Raw genomic sequence first — 15,798 nt, 5'->3', positions numbered from 1 at the left:
ATAAGAATAAAAGTTTAGCATTTCTAAAAGTGAAATATCGGTTTACAATCATACTACGCATGGCACAAAAATTTCTAAATAATTCTATTTAGCCACAAAAATTCAAACTTTCTCATCATTTTGACAAATTTAAAAACATGCGAAAAAATAAAAATAAACATCATGGATGAAAAATAAAGCTAGCACTTCATCTCTTATTTGAGGATTTTGGAGATCCCTTAAAATAATTAACAAGAAAATGAAAAATTCTTGATTTAATCAATTACTATTTTTATTAAGGCGAAACAAACAATAGTAAATATTTTTCCAACATAAAAGAAACAACTTTTCATGTTAAAAAATAAATATATCCGCCAACAATAAATTTAAACATGACATGAGTACATCTTTTGAGCAAATATCAAAACTTTATACAAAATAATCAAAGAATAAAGCTAAAAGACAAAACAATCAATATTAACTATTCTTTTCAACATAAAGGAAACTATTTTACATTCTAAAACAAACATATCCACCAACAACGAGTTTAGACAAGACATAAGTACATCTTTTAAGAAAAGATTGAAACTTTATCTATAATAATCAAAGAATAAGATCAAAAAGACATGTACAACTATTGCTAGCTTATTTTTATACCATGAATATAAAAATAACCGTAATATTGATACCACAACGTCCTATGGACTTCAAGGACATCTACAACAAACAATCCCGGCAAACAAAATTATAGCTACGAACTACGAAGAAGAAAAAGATGAAAAAGAAAATGATAATAAAACTAAAAAACAAAAGAGAAACGTGTGTTTCTCTTTTTTGGGGCATCAAAACGGGACTACTATCTTTATTCGGAGTCTTGATTACCACCGAAAAGCGTTCAACTCGAGAACTTCAATTAGCCCACGAATTAAAAGGAAAATTTTTTATTAAAATAAAAATTCTTCTTTCCTCAAAGCGTTTTTTTTATATAGGGATCTAATTCTATAAATCTACCAATGTGGGAAAAACTTTTTAGGGGTGTTTTTGAAATTTTAAAGATAATGTGAGGTGGAATATAATGTGGGGGGAATTTTTTTTAAATTAGAATTTGGAAAAAGGAAAAAGGTTGGGGGGAGGAGAGGGGAGGGGCGGGGGATTGTACAATGAAGTACAATTTTTGAATTTCAAAATTGGGAAAGAAAATATTGGAAGGAAATAATACAATGTAGTACAATTTGAAATTATTTTTTGGTGAAAATTGGGTAGAAGTTATGAGTGTTTTTGGGAAATTTGGGGTTATTTAAAATATAACCGCAATTGGCATTTAAAATTTAGCCATATTTATTTAATTTTGACCAAATTAAAAATCAATTGATGGATTGCATTGTAATTATGGCCAATTTGATTTCAATTATGGCCAAATCTAATAGATTGGCTAAATTAAATTAAAATTCGATACGAATTAACACTTCTTTTAATCCCGAGCTTCTTGAATTAATAAAATCAAATGCATATTTATCCAAATAAATTATTTTTATAATAAATTATATTTAAATCAAGATTTTAATCATTATATTTATTTTCAAAATAATTCTTAATTAAAATCCAATATTCCATAGAATAAATATTTAAGTAGTAAAATTATATAATCTCGTATAAATGAACGCGATAATATATAATCACTGCTTAAAATGACAAAATCACGTACAATAAATATTTTAATTTTTTTTACTCAAAAGAAATAAATATTTTGATTTTATTAAAACCAAAGAAATTCAGGATTAAATTTAGTCTTGGAGGGCAAAAATTAGGTTTCAATAACTGTCACCTCCCTTTAGGTAGGGTGGGTGCAAGTAACCCTGGGCAAAGGGAGGTTGACATTCCTAATTTTTGTCCGACCATAAATTCGAATCTGAAAAAGGTTGGCTTTTGCACGAGTTTCATAGAGTTATGGCCGGACCTTGGTATCAGGTTTCCTACATATCTTAGATTACATGAGAATTCAGGCCACTTGTAGTTCATAAAGTACAATTTTCAAAAAATTTACAAGCTATTTTGGTTTTCGAGTTTTTGATGAAACTGAAAAAGCCGAAAAATAAAAGGATTTAGGGGGAGGTTGGTCCAACATATCCCCAAGACTTAAGGAATCAGATTGCTTGTAGTTTGACTCGATCAGTAGAAAATATAGTCTTTTATTTCAGACGATCTTTGGCTCAAAATGAGTGACAAGTTGTTCGAGTTATACAGAAAGAAGTTTGTAAACTCTTAACCATGAATGTGGAGCGCTTGAAATCAATTGATAAGAATTTACCTTGACATAATTTCCAAAACTCTAGGTTTACTATCACTCAAATTTGAAAGAAAGAGAAGTTTACCCTCGGTATGAGCTTAGAAATATCCCGAAGGTGAAGCTGAAACCAGAATTTCCCAAAATTCTCATATGCCTTCTAACAGGGGTGTGGTTGGATAGTGGTGGCGCTCATCCCTTATCTCACATCCAACGAGTTTGACGTCCTGATAACGTTGAACTTATACGTCAATCTAGTGCAAGGCGGTCGTCGCCAATATATTTATCCAACTTTTGGAGTTGGGGTCGAATCCACAGGGAACAATGTGAGTGACAATTAAACTAATTTGAAACTACAGCTACAAGTTGAATTCAAACAGATGATATGAAAAGATAAAATGGGGGTTTTGGAGATTAACAGATAAATATTGGTCACTTTAGTTTCAGTGATTGTAATCAAGAGTTTATGGAAAGCCAAAATTATGTTCACTATGGGTTTTGGTACTTGACAGATGCTAATAGTGATTCAAGATTCTCACGATAGGTAGGAAAAACAGATTGTCTTTATCAAAGTTATGCCGAAATGTCTCTCGACCCACTTAAGCATTTAATTACCTAATCCCTCTTAGACTTAGGGAATTTATATTCACTGACTAGACTTCACCTCAGGTTAATTAACCTTGTTACAGCGTCAATTATTAAACGGAAGGTTGGTAGCTTCCAAGTCCCTATCAATAATTCACTTCCTACTATGGTTGATTTCTTATCTCAAGCAAATCAAAGCAGGTGCTATCTATCATTTGCAACCAATAGACAATAATTAAAACCTTGGACTTATCAAGGAATCCTATTACCTTTAGAATCTTGAACACTTAGCAACTTACCAAGACCTAACCCATAAATTCCATAATTCGGGTTAAAGGGGTTTAGCCACTAATAATGTAATAATTGATACAACAAGTTGAATTCATAATTTGAAAGATGAACTTATAGCAAGATGAATAGTAACGAGTGTTTCTCAGATTAGATCAAAGTAGAAATCCCAAAATATTGATGATAATATCTTCAAAGTTAATTATTTTGTTCATGCCAAGAAACTAGAGAGAAAATAACAAAATACGTATGTTACAAAATAGGTTCAGAATCCTCCTTAGAAAACCCTAAACTATGCCTTAAATACTTTAGCCTAATTATGGAAACAAAATCACAGAGTTCAGTGTTCTTCTCGGATTAGGTGACGACATGCGTGACGCCTTATCAGGAGGATGACGACTTATCAAGGATGTCGTCAACTCCTATTTAATTTTGACAATTTCTGCTTAAGGCTGGCGATGAATCCTGATAGCTTATCAAAACTTTGATGACATATCAGACAATGTCGTCACTTCTCCACCTCAGCTCCTATGTTCTGTCTAAGGCTGACGGCGACTCTGACGGTTTATCACAACTCTGATGGCTTATCACATGTCGTTGTCATTTCTTCCAACAGAATCCAATTCTCTATTTAAGTTTGACGATGAATCTGATAACCTATCAGAGTGTTGACGACTTATCAAGAATGTCGTCAGCTATACTTCTCTTCTATTTGCTTCAGATTTCAACTCTTTTACTTCCATCATTGTTGGTTCTCTTGACTCTTGACTTCCACTGCAAAATCAAAGATAAAACAATAAAAATGACAAAAGGTGCTTAAGACTTTGAAATTATTCTCAGTTAAAAGCCTCAAATGTGTGAGCATCTGCTCATACATCAAGACCCTCAACTTAAAATAATTGCTTATCCTGAAAGCACTAAAATACAACCAAGAGGATACAGAGTACATTCGGAAGTCAACCATCCATATTATCTCAAAACATCTTCACTATCTCTATGGTCAATTAATTTAAAAACAACAACTGTGCATATTTTTGAAGAACAACAATGTGACACACAGGAATCAAGATATGGCATCAATTCAGCAACAACAACCATGCATATACCAAGATTACACTATCCAAACAAGTTAGCAACTAGCAACGTAACCAGTGTGCCCTCACTACAAAGTAGTCCCACTTTACTTTTTTCAAACATCACATATGTAACCATGGGGACAATCAAAAGACACTCACTCTCAGAATGAAGTTCCAATCAATATATGCCAAATACCATAGGCTTGCCCTTATTTTCATTACCAAGATTTTCAGACAGATCAGTTAGGATCACTATAGGTCTTCTCTTAGGCTTGTAATGTAGGCTAGGGGATGGTATGATGCTCGATGATATTTAAAGTGACTAAGCCTCCTAGACTCTACACTAGCTTCTGGGTCTCATTTATTAACCTTTTTCTATTCTTCTCTTTTCTTGATCACACTTATTCAGGATGGGTGTAGTTTTTTTCTACAATCACTTTTTTTTTCATAACTTTTCTTTTTTTGCTCTTTTCCACCGCACCCAGCTTTTTATTCTTTTATTTTACTCTACCTTTCTTCATACTCATTTTACATCACCTACCCTTATGGTAACCACCCTCAACATAGGCCATTTACCTAAGTCAAGGTGCACAGTGTCTAAGGAGGACCAGGGCCAAAATAGGTTCATTGTGATACAAATTGGAAGGTGATAAGTATAATGAAAAGAATAGGCATTCAGGCTCAAAATCAAGTTCAAGGGATATTATTTACACATAGAAGGTCATTTAGGCTAAAAGTGGATTAATATCAACAATGGCCTATGATCCTTTTCTAACCGCTATCCTACAATCAAGGCAAGACCAACCAGGCAAGTTTTGGATTTAACACACAATGGGAACTAGGTAGTATCTCACACACACATGGCACAAAGGTACATCACAAGCTACTACCCTTTCGGTTCATGCAATTGTTTAGCAATGGTTATCATGTCACTAGTACTAATGCCATAACAAGATGCAAAGTGGCCACACATAAATGCATATCACACAGTTATAAAATAGACTATTGGAGAGGTATTCAAAAATCAACAAAAATATATTAGCTGCCTAAGGTACTTGTATTTCTCCTAGTCAACTATAAAATTTTACAATAAATCACAATACGCCTAAACATACCGGCTCTACTAGAAACAAGACTCCGGGGAAAAGAGGCACGACAACAAAAACCCCAAAAGGACATCAACACGCATAAGTAGCCCCACCCTCAACTTAAAATCATGTAATGTCCCCAATGCGTCAAACCAAAATAAGAGAGTTAGAGACATACCTGTGGCACCATGGGTGCGAAGATCTGATGTCAATCATATAATACGAATACAAACAACAAAATACCTTGGGTTACCTCCCAAGAAGTGCCTAATTTAGTATCGCGGCATGACCCAACTTAGCTTTTTCCTCCATCTTGAGGATATGAATTTCACCCTCAACTTAGATTCTATATTCTTTCCTCGCTCGTAGGGGTGGTACAAAAATTAAGAAGTCGAGTAATGGATTGAGCATGGTAAACCACTCAGCCTTAAAGTGAGGTGTGTTTTTATGTTGCTTATCAAGTGTAAAATAGGATTCTTGTTCCTCATCTTCACACTCTTTCACTATTTTAGATGATTCCACAGACAAGATATCATCTAAACATAATGTCAAAAATTCTTTGAGTGAGGCCCAACTAATTCTAATTCTAAATTTACACTATCTACTACACACTCACTTTTATTCACCTTCCCAATGTAAGTCTCAAGATCAAGATGACAATCGAGTGGTTGCGATTCTTGAGTTTTCTTCTTAAATTGGTTAATGTGTTTCTCATATTCTTCTTTGTTTAGCCACTGTAAGCATGGTGGGAGTGGTAGCTCCTTTAGCTCTGCCCAAAGCTGTTCTTGATTCTCTAAAATTCGCATAATCAATTTGTTTGCTTGAATCATGACAGCACATATATCTTCAGTATGAACACTTTGACCACAAGCCAAACAACAAGTTATAGTAAGTAGGACAGTATCCACATCATATTGTGAAGGTCCAGTCCATGCACTTCCAGCTAAATCTGTATAGCAATCCTCAAAATATGGTTCCCCACAATAATAACAAGAATCATCACAAGAATCGTCATCACTCAAAAAACCATCTATCCATGTTGCCATCTCAAGAATGGTGTGATAAAAATAAAAGAAAATAAAAATAAACTAAATAAATATTTACAAGTATGAATTCAAGCAAGTAAACTAAAATTCCAAACCAACTCAATACGCCAAATTATTCCCCGGCAACGACGCCATTTTTGATAACGCTCAACTTACACATCAATCTAGTGTAAGGTAGTCGTCGTTAATATCTTTACCCTACTTTTAGAGTCGGGGTCGAATCCACAAGGAACAATATGAGTGGTGATTAAACTAATTTGAAACTATAGCTATACGTTGAATTCAAACAGATAATACGAAAAGAAAAAATGAGGGTTTTGGAGATTAGCAAATAATTATTGGTCACTTTAGTTTCAGTGTTTGTAATCAAGAGTTTATGAAAAACCATAAATAAGTTTACTATGAGTTTTGGTACCTGACAGATGCTAATAGTGATTCAAGATTCTCACGATAGGTAGGAACAATAGATTTTCTTTATCGAAGTTATGCCTAAATGTCTCTCGACCTACTTAAGTATTTAATTACCTAATCATCTCGAACTTAGGGAATTTATATTCACTAACCATACTCCACCTTAGGTTAATTAACCTTGTTACAACATCAATTATTAAATGGAAGGTTTGTAGCTTCTAAGTCCCTGTCAACAATTCACTTCCTACTATAGTTGATTTCTTATCTCAAGCAAATCAAAGCAGGGGCTATATATCATTTGCAACCAATAGACAATAATTAAAATCTCGGACTTATCAAGGAGTCGTTTTGCCTTTAGAATCTTGAACACTTAGCAACTTACCAAGACCTAACCCATAGATCCTATAATTTGGGTTAAAGGGGTTTAGCCACTCATAATATAATAATTGATACAACAAGTTGAATTCATAATTTGAAATATGAACTTACAGCAAGATTAATAGCAATGAGTGTTTCTCAGATTAGATCAAAGTAGAAATCCCAAAATATTGATGATAATCTCTTCAAAGTTAGTTGTTTTGTTCAAGCCAAGAAACTAGAGAGAAAATAACAAAATATGTGCGTAACAAAAGAGGTTCAGAGTCCTCCTTAGAAAATGTTAAAGTATGCTTTAAATACTTTAGCCTAATTATGGAAATAAAATCATAGAGTTCAGTTTTCTTCTCAGATTAGGTGACGACATGTGTGATGCCTTATCAGGAGGCTGGCGACTTATCACGGATGTTGTCAGCTCCTCTTCAATTTTGATAATTTCTGCTTAAGGCTGATGATGAATCCTAAGGACTTATCAAAACTGTGATGAAATATCAGACAATGTCGTCAGTTCTCCACCTCAGCTCCCATGTTCTATCTAAAGCTGACGGCGATTCTGATGGCTTATCACAACTCTGACGGCTTATCACATGTTGTGTCACTTCTTCTAACTGAATCCTATTCTCTATTTAAGGCTGAAGATGAAGCTGATAACCTATCAGAGTACTGACAACTTATTAGGAATGTTGTCAGCCACACTTCTCTTTTATTTTCTTTAGATTTCAACTCTTTTACTTCTATCATTATTGGTTCTCTTGCCTCTTAACTTCCACTACAAAATCAAAGATAAAACAATCAAAAATGACAAAAGTTGCTTAATACTTAGCAATTATTCTTTGTTAAAAGCCTCAAATATGTTAGCATCTGCTCACACATCACGTCCCTCTTTAGACTATGTCCCATTTTGCTGCTAAGAAAGAGTTCCACGTTGTGTTGCATCCTATCTGGAGTCGTCCGCACCTGTGGTTTTGATTTGAGATTTTCATTCTCTCGGATGCTCTTGACAATGTTTCAAACAAAAAGGTTAGTGCTAAACATAATTCATAAAAGAGGTATGAAGTCTTTTTCCATATCTCCATGTGGGTTATCGCCTGAAAAGCAAAGTCATCCTTTCGTATACCTATTTGTAAGGAAATAACTTATGACGATAGTTCTAATAAACCTCTTGGTTATTGTATACTTATCTTATTTATCGATTGAATATGTCTTCAAAGTGGGTGACCCTTTTGGACAACGACAATACTTTATGCAGAAAGATCCCTGCAATCGTGTAATCTTATGTTGAGGCGGCAACCCTTTGGCCTCCAATAATAATGGTTGTATGATAACCTCTCTTGTTATTGCCAATAATTCTTTGCATATGATCTCGGGTAAGTCTTGCACATCTTTTGTATCGATACGACTTATAGATTTCCCTTGAATTATTAATCTTTGGATAATCTCACGCATTATTTGATGTTGGATATGAGGCGACTTACAAATATCCTTTTTATTTTTAGCTTCTAGGTGATCCTGCACATTATCCAACCTTAGATAAGAGATGGCTTACTGGTATCCCTCCAACCGCTAGCTCTCAGGTGTTTCTTCACATCATCCGACCTTGGATACAATATAACTTTTAGATATCTCTTAAATTTCTAGCCATTAGGTAATCCTGCACACAATTGATCTTGGATCTGACGCGGCTTAGAGAGAACCCTTGAACTTATCAATTTGATAATCTTGTATATTCTCTGGTAAGGATTTAATTGCGACTTATGGATAACCTTCAGACTACCAATTTTTGGGTAACCTTACACACTATCTAGTTAGGATGTTGTTTTGTCTTATGAATGAACTATGGGCTATCAACTCATAGGTAATCTTGTTTGCTATCCTATTTCAAATAATATGACTTATATCAACCCTCAAATTGTCAATTTCTAGGAAATCTCATATATCACTCATCTTCATATAGCAACTTAAAAGTGTCCCTTTAAATCGAGTGCTCTTGATACATTCAGATACTGATTCATAAAATTATGCGATATCCTTGACACCAGCTTTTGTGTCTCGCGTGTCAATAGGTATTAAATGTTAATGATATCCTTGATGCCAATGTTTGTGTCTCGTGTGTCAACATATATTAGATATTGATGATATCATTGATACCAGCATTTGTGTCTCGCATGTCAATAAATATTAGACGCTGATGATATCTTCGACGCTAATGTTTGTGTCTCATGTGTCAACAGATATCGTATGCTGATGATATCCTCGACGCCAGCGTTTATGTCTCACGTGTTAATAAATATTGAATGCTTATGATATCCTCGATGCCAGCGTTTGGGTCTCGTGTGTAAATAGATATAAAACGTTGATAATATCCTCGACGCCAGCATTTGTGTCTCATATGTCAACAAATATTGAATGCAGATCATATTCTCAACGGCAGTATTTGTGTCTCATGTGTCAACAGACATTGAACGTTGATGATATCCTCGACGCCAGCGTTTGTGTCTCATTTGTCAACAGATATGAAATGCTGATAATCCTTTGTGTAATCGACCTCTTGGCAATGAAAACTATTTCACCTAAGTTCGTTTGTCTGCATTTTTTCTTTCCACATGTTCCTGCACTCAGTGTAGACAGTTAGCAGACACAATGTCGCTCTTACTGGCGATCGCAGTTAAATTTGCAGAAGTTTAAATATCATATACTCTGCATCATAATCTGAATGGTTTAATCCACTATTCATATTTTTTCAGAGAAGTATTAAAATAGCAGATCCATTAGATATAAATGAATGGGTAAAATCCCCTTTTAGGGTCACTCAAATACCGTTCTTTTTGCTTTAATGAATTTTAAGGAAGAATTTCCACTCTTCTTCCTATTGAGTGATCCTTTTGATTGTTGTACTTATTGTGCTGACTCCTTTGAATGCACCTGTGCTTCAAAGTAAATATTTAATAGACAAAAAGTCGCTTATGCTAGCGACTTCTTTTATATAAAGAATTCTTCATACAATATTCATAAAGAAGATAAGACACCTTTGTTTGTCCTTCATAGTCAATTTAAAAGGACCTCGATAAATAGATATTAAACACGTCTTTGGGGCTACCCGAAAATACCGTTCTTGAAAATTATGTGCTTTGGTGTGGCTCGCAACCCATTTGGATATTTTTTTGAAAAATATTTTCATTTTCGTGTATTGATCCCTGCATCCATAGGAAAATGATTAGTTTCTTTTTATGAATCAAACTACTCCGTGTTGACCTTCTTCGGTCTTGGTTTACTCCTCGCCATCTTTTGGGTGCTCCATCATGTTGGGACCACCACCTTGACTCTTTGTTCCAATAGATGTCTAGGTAATTACTAAATAAAAGATTTGTATTGATTTTTGAAAATAGTCTTATTTTTAGAAACTAGTTTCAAAACTTTTGTAAAAGATTTAGAAAATCTATGCCAGTCATGTCATGTATCAGCTCAATGAACATATTTCTCTTAGTTCTGACTATATCCAATGTTTGATAGATGAATTCTAGGGATTCATCATCATTGATGAAGGTTTCTATCAAAAGTTCTGTCATAGCCGAAGGTTTAGTCCACCTAGACTTAGTCGCAACTGCTGACTTCTAAAGCTTGACTTTGACCTCTGGTACTGGGGAATTTGAGATATATTCCAATGTTTAGTGGAAATTTTGTGGCCTCCCTCAAAATTTCTGCCCCAGTTTAATGTTGTTTGAGATGATCTCAACTTGAGAGGATCCAAAGTCTTTGTTGATTTTCGTTCTCTCTGTTGGATTATGATCTTCCTTTTGTGAATTTTGAGTTTCATTCTCAAAAATTCTGCCCCAGTTTCCATTTCCTGGGGTTACATAACCGAGCCATTAGGGCGCCTACATATCCCGTTGAAGGAGGAATCAGGTCAAACGTAGTTCAGGACTATGCTAGGAAAAAATAAAAAAATCTATTGGGTTGACCGAAGCCAACATAGGCCGCCTACTTATCCCTTTTTTGGGAATTCAGGTCATCACAAAGTTCATACATAAAGAAAAAGGATAAATTCTTCTAAGGGTTTGACCAAAGCCGACATAGGCCGCCTACGTTTTCCTTCCTTGGGAATTCAGGTCAAACGTAGTTCGTACATAAACTCATAATGGCCCTAAAATACTCTTATCCATCTTACTAGGATAGAAGTAAGCACTTCCATGGATTGTATGACGTTTGCATTGCATTTGTCTTGATAGAACAAAGGATCAAATGTCTAATTTCCTTAGTTATCTCCTTCCTAGTTAACCACCTCGGATTCCTCTAGATTAGGCTTCTTTGATTCTCAAACTCTTTCACTCTTCTATTTACTATTCTAGGGCTACTATTATCTTTCTTCTTGACATGACATGACAATAGTAGGTTTTAAGTTATTGTTATATGACAGGCGACGAGTCATGAGTGGAGTGGAGGTCCAATTCAATAATGTTTTCTCCAATTAATCTTCCATGATTTCGGTTGTCTTGGAAAATTCTTCCCTCACATTTTCCTTATTCCATCCTCAAGACCATTACTTACAAGTTTGAAAAATTATTGGTAGAGTCCAGTTTTACTACTAGTTATTTTTCTTTTCCTGTAAAAAAGCTATGGTCAAGAAGGGGATCTTTTATTTATTTTGATCTGGTGAAATAGGTCCATTTGTGCCAACACATAGTAGTTTCTATTACCTGCAAAGTAAAAATAACTCAAAGGCTTACGTGTTAGATTCCGTTAGTAATAAGCAAAGCAAGATGATAAGGTAGGAAGTAAACACATAGAGTTGTTTCTCATCTCATGCGAATTCATCCATGAAGTAATGATGACTTGAGAATTTCAATGAACAGGATTTTACTCAATGATATGGATAGGTGGAATTTATCAGGAAGGCTCAACTTTTCTTCTTTCTAATCTTATCTCTTCTTTCAAGAAAGCAGAGGACAACAATTTTTGAAAATAGAGGCCGGGCTGAAAGGCTACCTACGTATCCCATGAAAGAGAAATCAAGCCCTACGTAGTTTGAAACTATCGTGGCTTTTTTTGGATTCTAAAGTCAACTAACCTAAAATGGTAGCGAGCATTTTGAAAGTTTTAAGAATGCCTGCGAACTTTTCTGAGAAACTTGGGAGACTTGGAGTATATTTAGTCAGACTTTTGTATAGGGGGATATATTTTTGCCTAGATATGCTCGGTGGAAAATGGGATTGGATAAATTCGCTTTTGATTAGAATCAACATAACACGTATAAGCACATAAATAGTTATATCACACAAGCATATGATAATAAACATGCATCCTAATTGGGTGACCCTTTTTGAGCCAAGGATTGGCCTAACGTATTTGAAGAAAGTATATGATTTTTAAAACCAATCTATTAACCCTAGAAAACCTTCATAGGTGTATATAAGTGGCATAAATGCCTACAAAAGTTGCACAAAAAGGATACAATCTGTAGGGAAAGAGAAAATAACATGAGAAAAAGAACAATGTCCCGCGCAGGGGATAGAAAATACTAGCTCCTGAATGCTCTTCTATTAGCCTCTGCCCTCTTCGTTTTGTCCATTTCTTATCATTGGCGACATCCGTTGATGATCCAATGATTTTCGTATAACTGTGCTCTAGATGCAACCATCCAAATCGATCAATTTCTTGCTTGGCTTGCTTCAATTCCTCCCTCAATTGGTGTATGATTGAGGCATCCTTACACAAAAGTAAGTAAAGCAAGCCTTCTTCTGAACCCCAAAAGGATAATGGATTGAATTAAACTAACATATATTTCTTCAACACATAAATATGATTCATCTGTAATTGACTAGGGGTCAATAGACGCAGGGTAAGTTTTCTAATGGGCCTAATACCCCCTTTGGGTATTGAGTCGTCCTAGGCTTATGCCCAAAAAGGATTTTGATTTAGCTCTATCCTGGGTGTCTAGAGTGGGTTTGAACCAGGTTCCCAAGCTGACGACTTGGGTTTGAAAATACGAACAACCATCAGATGCCTCACGTGCTAATAAACCATCGTATTTCCAATACTTTATTTGGAGTTGAACAACAGGGGCTAGGATATCCACGAAACCCCAAACAATTTATATTTCAAATGGGAAGTATGCTATGAAATGCAACAGTTTAATTTCGCCGAGTTTAAACATATAAGCACATAAACACTATAACAGATAGCTAAAAGGAAATTTCAAACATTTGGTCAGAACCTAGTTAAAATTTCTAGCGGAGTCGCCATTTCTGTTTTGCAAAAATTTTAACTTGTTTAGAGTTGCCACTTAATTTATTTGAAAAGGAATTAACAAAACCTTTATACAATACTTTAAACGATCCAAAAAAAATCATTTAAATTTAAAGATTCTGAGTAAGCGGTTCCTATTAATATTTTAGGAAGGTTTTAAGGCACCTACAACGTCCGCTAACTTTCGGTTATCCGGGCTGTTTAAAAATATCTTTTGACTAACTTCAAAAAGATTGATTGTTGAAAAGTGATTGATTTTAGGAAAAGACTTGTGTAAAATAGATTTGGACGACTTAGTAGGAATTTTAACTAAGTCTAAACAAAGTAATAACAAAGCATGTAAAAGGAGAAGGGGAGAAAATAAAAGCCTTAGGCCATTGGACCCAAATCAATAGATCCTGTCCTATTCTAATTAGGCTTTTGGACTACTTGCACCTATCCTAATCTAAATGTCGATCCCTTTTTGGTCCACAACCCGCTTCACCTGTATTAAAATACAACTTTGGCTTCGAGGCCAAAATGAATGAATAAATAAATGACTAAATGAATAAATAAAAAGAAGACTAATAAAAGTCGAGACTTTTCAAATCTCTTAGTGACCTCATCAATGGGTTTTGACCCATTTTTCTTCTTCGTCTATCTTCTAGCACCCACATGTCGTCTATATTCTAGCACCCGTACGCTATGTAGTGGACCTTGGGTTTAAACCTCGAACTTGACTCGAAGAGGTGAGCCTCATTGGCCCATTATGAAATGCAAGAGGAGAGTAGTCCAGTTGGACTCGCGATATTTTTTGCATGTAAAGAAAAGATAAAGAAATTAATATATGTTTAAGGCATAATAGTTACATATTTCAAAGAAAAGGAGAATATCAAGAATCGATTTTTAAATTACAATGATAAGCACACTTGCACACGTATAACAATAATGAGAGTCAACAGATAACATGCAAAACAAAGAGACTCACTTACATGCCTCATGATTTATGTTCATATTAAGAATGAATAAAGGTAAAAGGAAGAAGGCCGTATTCAATGAATTAATACAAGAACAAACAATGCAGGCTTGCGAAAGTTAATGGATTAGGCAATAAGAAAAATAACCATGACTTCTAAAATTGAACAAACATAGACACTATCCATATAACAAAATAAAATAAAGGCTAATTTTTCAAGAAAGAGAATCCTTAAATTTCAATTAAGGCGACATTAATGAAGATTCATGCATCTAAATTACAACAACATTTTAGAAAAAAACATGTAACGGCCTATGATTTATCTTTCTAAGACATCGTTGATTCTCTTTTGATATTATGAATCAACGAGAGACACGAATCAAGTCTTTATACTCACAAAGAGCACATATAACAATCCAGAGGGAGTAAGAAAATTAGAATGAAAGTTTATCATTTCTAAAAGTGAAATATCATTTCACAATCATACTACGCATGACTCAAAACTATCTAAATAATTCTATTTAGCCACATAAATTCAAACTTTCTCATCATTTTGACAGATTTAAAAACATGCGAAAAAAAGAGAAATAAACATCATGGATGGAAAATAAAACTAACACTTTATCTCTTATAAGAGTATTTTGGAGATCCCTTAAAATAATTCACAAGCAAATGACAAGTTCTTGATTTAATCAATTACTATTTTTATTATGGCGAAACAAACAATGGTAACTCTTTTTCCAACATAAAAAAAACAAATTTTCATGCTAAAAAATAAATATATCCGCCAACAATGAATTTAAACATGACATGAGTACATCTTTTGAGCAAAGATCAAAATTTTATACAAAATAATCAAAGAATAAAGCTAAAAGGTAAAACAATCAATATTAACTATTCTTTTCAACATAAAGGAAATAATTTTACATGCTAAAACAAACATATCCACCAACTATGAGTTTAGACAAGACATGACTACATCTTTTAAGCAAAAATTAAAACTTTATCTATAATAATTAAAGAATAAAATAATAAAGTCATGTACAACTATTGCTAGCTTATTTTAATACCATGAACATTAAAATAACCATAATATTGATACCACAACGTCCTATGGACTTCAAGGCCGTCTACAACAAATAATCCCAGCAAATAAAATTATAACTACAAACTACGAAGAAGAAAAAGATGAAGAAGAAAGTGATAATAAAACTAAAAAAATGGAAAAGGTTTGTTTACCTTTTTTGGAGCAGCAAAATGGGACTACAAGCTTTTTTTGGAGTCTTGATTACCACCGAAAAGCGTTCAACTCGAGAAATTAAATTAGCCCATGAATTAAAAGTAAAAGTTTTTATTAAAATAAAAACTCTTCTTTTCTCAAAGCTTCTTTTTTTTTTCAACCTTGAGACTTTTTTTTTCTTCTAAAAAACAATTTAAACTATTTGCTTAAAAGCTTTTCAATTCTTTA

Source organism: Capsicum annuum, chromosome 12, assembly GCF_002878395.1.
Source record: "Capsicum annuum cultivar UCD-10X-F1 chromosome 12, UCD10Xv1.1, whole genome shotgun sequence".
Lineage (NCBI taxonomy): Eukaryota > Viridiplantae > Streptophyta > Magnoliopsida > Solanales > Solanaceae > Capsicum > Capsicum annuum.
The sequence above is the reverse complement of the archived record's forward strand: the minus strand, read 5'-3'. Positions refer to the sequence as shown.